The sequence below is a fragment of the Arachis hypogaea genome, chromosome 11, assembly GCF_003086295.3.
Source record: "Arachis hypogaea cultivar Tifrunner chromosome 11, arahy.Tifrunner.gnm2.J5K5, whole genome shotgun sequence".
NCBI classification, from domain to species: Eukaryota; Viridiplantae; Streptophyta; class Magnoliopsida; order Fabales; family Fabaceae; genus Arachis; species Arachis hypogaea.
The window spans coordinates 106969097-106975132 of NC_092046.1; positions in this window are offsets into that span (position 1 = coordinate 106969097).

A 6036-nucleotide genomic window follows, 5' to 3' on the forward strand; every position below is an offset into this window, starting at 1 on the left:
ATAAATAACTATGCTAGGATAGTTTATGTTTTATGCTTAGTTTTAATTCCTGTTTGAAGTCTTTATGAGTTTCTTTTTACAAGAAAGAAAATGCCATGTACTTCAAGTCTTCATTTCAATATAAATAAAAGTAGAGCTTGTCTCCATAAGAGTTACTGTGAGTTGTGCAAAAATAATAAGAGAGACCAAGGCCAAGAGAGATCATCAAACAAACTAAGAAATAAGAAACTAAGTGTAGAACCTTGGATGAACTAAAAAGAGAATGAGTCATGGAGAGCAACTAGTCCTAGAAGGTATAACAAGGGAAGGTTAAGGGGTGTTCCTTGAATATCCATAGAACCAAGAGGTAGTAAGCAATAAAAGCCCAAGGCTCTGAGCATCAACTACTGGGATGGAAAAAGAAACATTAAAAATCTCAAAAAGAAATAAAAATCTTAGTAGATGCTTGTGGTGAAGATGTGTCAAGAAGAGACCTGGGCAAGTAAATTCTTAGGGGTGTCTCAACACCTAGTACCCTAAAATCAACTGGTTTGGGAGTGCTAATTGAAAGCCTAATTAAAGGGTTGTCTTGAGACAAAACACTTAGAATTGTGCTCAAGAAAGCAAAAATAACCCTTGCTACTTCAAGGTGGCAATCAATAGAAAGGATCCCTAAAGCCTATACCTAAAAGAACCCACAAGGATCCAAGAGCTTTTCATGACAATAAAACATTCATACATGTGTTGAACACTTAGTTTTACTCTTAGTTGTATTGCAATCATTCAAAGCCAAGGCCTCAAGTTATAAAGGCTTACTCACATTGATTTGCTTGGGACAAGCAAAGCTTAAGTTTGGTGTTGTGATGACTTGCATCATCTACCCTTCTTTCTTGCATAAGGAAGACCATAAAAGAGCATAAACCTCATTTAATTAGTACAATTCATGCATTATTTGATGAATATTATGGTACACTACTTTGAGATGAGTTGTGCTGAATTTCAGGTGAAAAAGGCATCAAAAATGGGTAGAAGACAAACAAGAAGCTGGGCGTGTGAAACTGGCGTGCCACTTGGAGCAAACGTCACAAAAATGCACTGGCGTGGCACGCCAGGACTAAACTCCAGAAGGGAAGTCCAAGCATGCATGTGGGCGTGGCACGCCAGGGGCTGGGTGTGGCACGCTAGTACAAAGTTTCAGAGAACAACAATGGAGGACACAAAAGGGGCGTGGCACGCCAGGTTGGGCGTGGCACGCCTAATCCATCAACTCTTATGCAACCCACCATTCCAAGAAGAACCCCACTATGGCGTGCCACTTGGTATCGAAGGCATGGCACGCCAGCTCCAAGAAGTCACTTGGGCGTTCCACTTGAGAACCCAGGCGTGGCACGCCAAGCTTGAAGAGTTCACAAATCCATGGGCGTGCCACTTGAACAACATGGCGTGGCACGCTGGTACAATAATCCAGAGAAGGGGCTGAAGGCAATTGAAGACTGGGCGTGCTACATGAAGTCGAAGGCGTGGCACACCAACCTTTCAACCTCACTTAGGCGTGCCACTTAAGCAACCAGGCATGGCACACCAATGCACAAAGATAACAAAAGCAAGGACTGGGCATGCCACTTGGTATCGAAGGTGTGGCATGCCAACCCAAGGATGTCACTATGGCGTGCCACTTGAAGGCTGAGGCGTGGCACGCCAACTACTGGAACCAAGACAAGATCATGGGCGTGGCACGCCAGCCTTTAGGCGTGGCACGCTGGTATAAGTTTCCAGAGAGGATGAAGGAGGGCAATTACATGGGCATGCCACTTGGTGTCGAAGGTGTGGCACGCCAATCACTATTCTTCACTTAGGCGTGCCACTTGAATCCCAGGCATGGCACGCCAGTGCCATTCAGAGAGCAAAGAATCATTGGGGCATGCCATTTGAGTTCGTGGCGTGGCACGCCAAACAGAGGAACCACTCACTCACAAAGGGGCATGGCACGCCAAACCCTGGGCGTGCCACGCTAGTGCAACTTTCCAGAGAAGCTTAGCCAAGCATAGAGCAAGGGCGTGGCATGCCAGACCCTGGGCGTGCCATGCTAGTTCAAGTTTCCAGAGGAAGAGAGAAAGGGAAAAAGGCTAGGGCGTGCCACTTGAGCTCAAAGGCGTAGCACGCCAATGTTGTTAGAGAGACGAGCGTGCCACTTGAAGGACTGGGTGTAGCACGCCAAGCTAAAATTAAAGAGCACGTGACACGCCACTAGAGCGCCAATCACACGCCAGCTGGAGGTCACACTTATTGAGCTTCTTTTCCCTCCAAAATGTAATTTTCCCTTTTCACTTCTGTAATTCTTTTATTTTACTAGGAGTAGTATAAATACCCCCCAAGGAGTACTGAATCGGGGTTAAGCAGATAGTCTTAGATCCACTTTTACACTTCACTTTTGAGTACTTTTTGAGCTATGAGTAGCTAACTTTCCTCTCATTGAGAGAGGGAGCTCTGTTGTACTTGATGGATTGATAATAGTGAAATTCTTCTTCTCTTCATCTTCTCTTTGATTTGCTGAAAGGAATTTCGTTCTTAATGCTTAGTGTTCAATTATCTTGGAAAAGAGATTGAATGCAATTGGGTTTCATGGGAACCTTGGGAAAGGAAACATGAAACCATGCTTGAAATTCCTTCTCACACTTGAGTAGAATATGGGTTTTGGTGTTTGGATATGTGACATATAATCCTCCCTCTACTTGGATCTATAATGGTGTGAGGTATAATCAGGGACCAAGCATATCTCTCTTCATGAGCAATTAGACCAAGGAATTGGCTATTGATAAAGATCTGAGAGATTGAGTCACCAAGGGATTGGGGCTCAATCAATCATGATTGCCAAGAGGTCAATGAGTTGCATGATTGAAGAGGATATAAGCTAGATTTGATCCAAAGAGACAACATCTCCCGATCTCAAGGAATTTCCCCATTCTTATCTATCCCTTTCTTTATAGCCTAATTTTACATTCAGCAATTCCCCATTCCCATTTACATTCAAGTCTTTTATGATTCTGCACTTTACATTCTGCCATTTCTATTTCTTCACTTTATTGTTTTTCTTTATATTCTAGTCATTTACAATTCTGCACTTCACAATCTTATTGATCCGCTTGACTAATTCATCAATTAATTAAAAATGCTCGAATTTGCCAATCTCTCTGGATATGATCCCACTCCACTGTGGGTTATTACTTGACGATAATTTTGGTGTGCTTGCCAAAAGAACTAATTCACCAATTTTTGAATGGGGTGTGAATTGGACTCATCATGATCTCAACTGCGCCAACAACTTGGTATGCACGATCGTAATCTCCACTCTTTTTTCACAACTCCGCACAACTAACCAGCAAGTGCACTGGGTCGTCCAAGTAATAAACCTTACGTGAGTAAGGGTCGATCCCACGGAGATTTTCGGCTTGAAGCAAGCTATGGTCATCCTTGTAAATCTCAGTCAGGCGGATTCAAATGGTTATGAGGATTTGATAATTAAAATATAAATAAAATATCAAATAAGATAGAGATACTTATGTAATTCATTGGTGGGAATTTCAGATAAGCGTCTGGAGATGCTTTGTTGCTTCAGAACCTCTGCTTTCCTATTGCCTTCTTCCAACCATGCGTTACCTCCTTCCATGGCAAGCTGTATGATCCTCTCGGATGAAAACAAATCCATATGCGCTGTCACCGCACGGCTAATCATCTGTCGGTTCCCGCTAGCATCGGAATAGGACCATTGTCCTTTTGCACACTGTCACTTGTGCCCCACTTTCGCAGGTTTGAAGCTCGTCACAGTCATCCCTTCCCAGATCCTACTCGGAATACCGCAGACAAGGTTTAGACTTTCCGGATCCCAGATCCTACTCGGAATACCACAGACAAGGTTTTGACTTTCCGGATCCCAGGAATGGCTGCCAATAATTCTAGCCTATACCACGAAGGTTCTAATCTTAGATTAGAAACCCAAGAGAATATACTCCAACTGTCGTCCAATGACTACGTTGAACATCATGTAGATCACTTTGTGGTTGTCAGGCACGCGACCTTGGCTAAGCGAGTAACGAAGATTGGGTGATCGTCACGGGTCACCCCTTCATTCTGACTTAACTGAATTAAGTACGAGAGTATATCTTGGAGAAGAAGTAGGCGTGAATTGAAAAGAAAACAGTAGTAATTGCATTAATTCATGAAGAACAGTGATAAACCCATATTTTATGATATATATTATGCTCAAATTGAGTGATTTATTCAATCCTTCACCCACTTATTCATATTAATTGCATGGTTTTACTTTCCCTTCCTTATTATGTGATATATGTGAAAAACATATTTCCTATGCTTAAAAATAACTATTTTGATTACCCTTTTATTTCCATTCGATGCCGTGATTCGTGTGTTGAGTAGTTTCAGATCTTCTAAGGCAGGAATGACTTAAAGGATGGAAAGGAAACATACAAAAATGGATGGAAAGCACAAAATAGAGTTTTTGAAGAAACTGGCAACGACGCGATCGCATGGACGACGCGGCCGCATGCCAGCGCGAATTAACAGCGACGCGACCGCGTGATTGACGCGATCGCGCACCTTGAGCGAAACGCATATGACGCGTACGCATGACTGACGTGGACGCGTGACAGAGGCCACGCACCAAAAATTGCAGAAAATGCTCCCAGCGATTTTTGAAGCCCTTTTTGGCCAAATCCAAGTCCAGAAGGCACAGATCAGAGGTTATGAAGTGGGGGAATGCATCCGTTCAAGAGAGTCTCCAATTTTAGTTAGTTTTCATGATTTAGATTTAGTTTGAGAAGGAAATTCTCTCCTCTCTCTTTAGGATTAGGATTTAGATTTGGGATTTTATTCACTTTCAGGATTATCTCTTTTTATCAGGTTCAATATTCCTTTTTAATTACTTATTTTTCCAATTTAATTTATGAATTCTTCCATGTTACAGATTACTCTTTCGAATTAATGTTATTTGAGGTATTTCAGTTTATGATTGCTTTCTTTTATTTATGTTACTGTTATTCCCAATCTGAAGACATTTTTATTCCAGTAGATTTACTTTTCTCCCTTTTGGTCTTGGTTAAGAAATCAGTAACTCAGGAGTTATCAAACTCAAACATGATCGATAATTGTTATCTTTGCTAATTGAATTGAATTTCAATAATTTCAATCTTTTCTCAGGAAATAAATAGGATTCGAAGATCAAACTAATTAGTCTCTTGACTTCCTTTTGCTTTAGTAAGAGTTAACAAAGCGGAATTAAGATTCAATTTTCATCATCATTGATAAGGATAACTAGGACAGGACTTCCAATTTCTCATACCTTGCCAAAAGTGTATTTTACAGTTATTTATTTATTTTACAGTTATTTATTTATTTCCATTGCTATTTAAATTACTTGTTCCTCATTCTCAAAACCCCAATTTACAATCTTCATAACCAATAATAAGAACATACTTCCCTGCAGTTCCTTGAGAAGACGACCCGAGGTTTGAATACTTCGGTTATCAATTATTAAGGGGTTTGTTACTTGTGACAACCAAAACTTTTGTAAGAAAGGTTGATTGCTTGGTTTAGTAACTATACTTACAACGAGAGTTTACTATAACTTCTAAACCATCAATCTTCCGTCTCTTTAAACAACAGAGCTCCACACCTTAATCTATGGGGTGTAGAAACTCTACCGTAGAAAATACATAAGTGAAAGGTCTAGGCATGGCCGTGAGGCCAGCCTCCAAATGTGAACATACAAGTTCCCAAGATGGTCAAAAGACATAAAATAAATCTCTAAAAGTAGTTTTTATACTAAACTAGTAACTAGGGTTTACAGAAAATGAGTAACTAAGTGCAGATAGTGCAGAAATCTACTTCCAGGGCCCACATGGTGTGTGCTTGGGCTGAGCATTGAAGCTTTTTCGTGCTTGGGCTGTTCCTGGAGTTAAACGCCAGCTTTGGTGCTAGTTTGGGCGTTTAACTCCAATTCTAGTGCCAGTTTGGGCGTTTTACGCCAAGATGTTTTAGGCT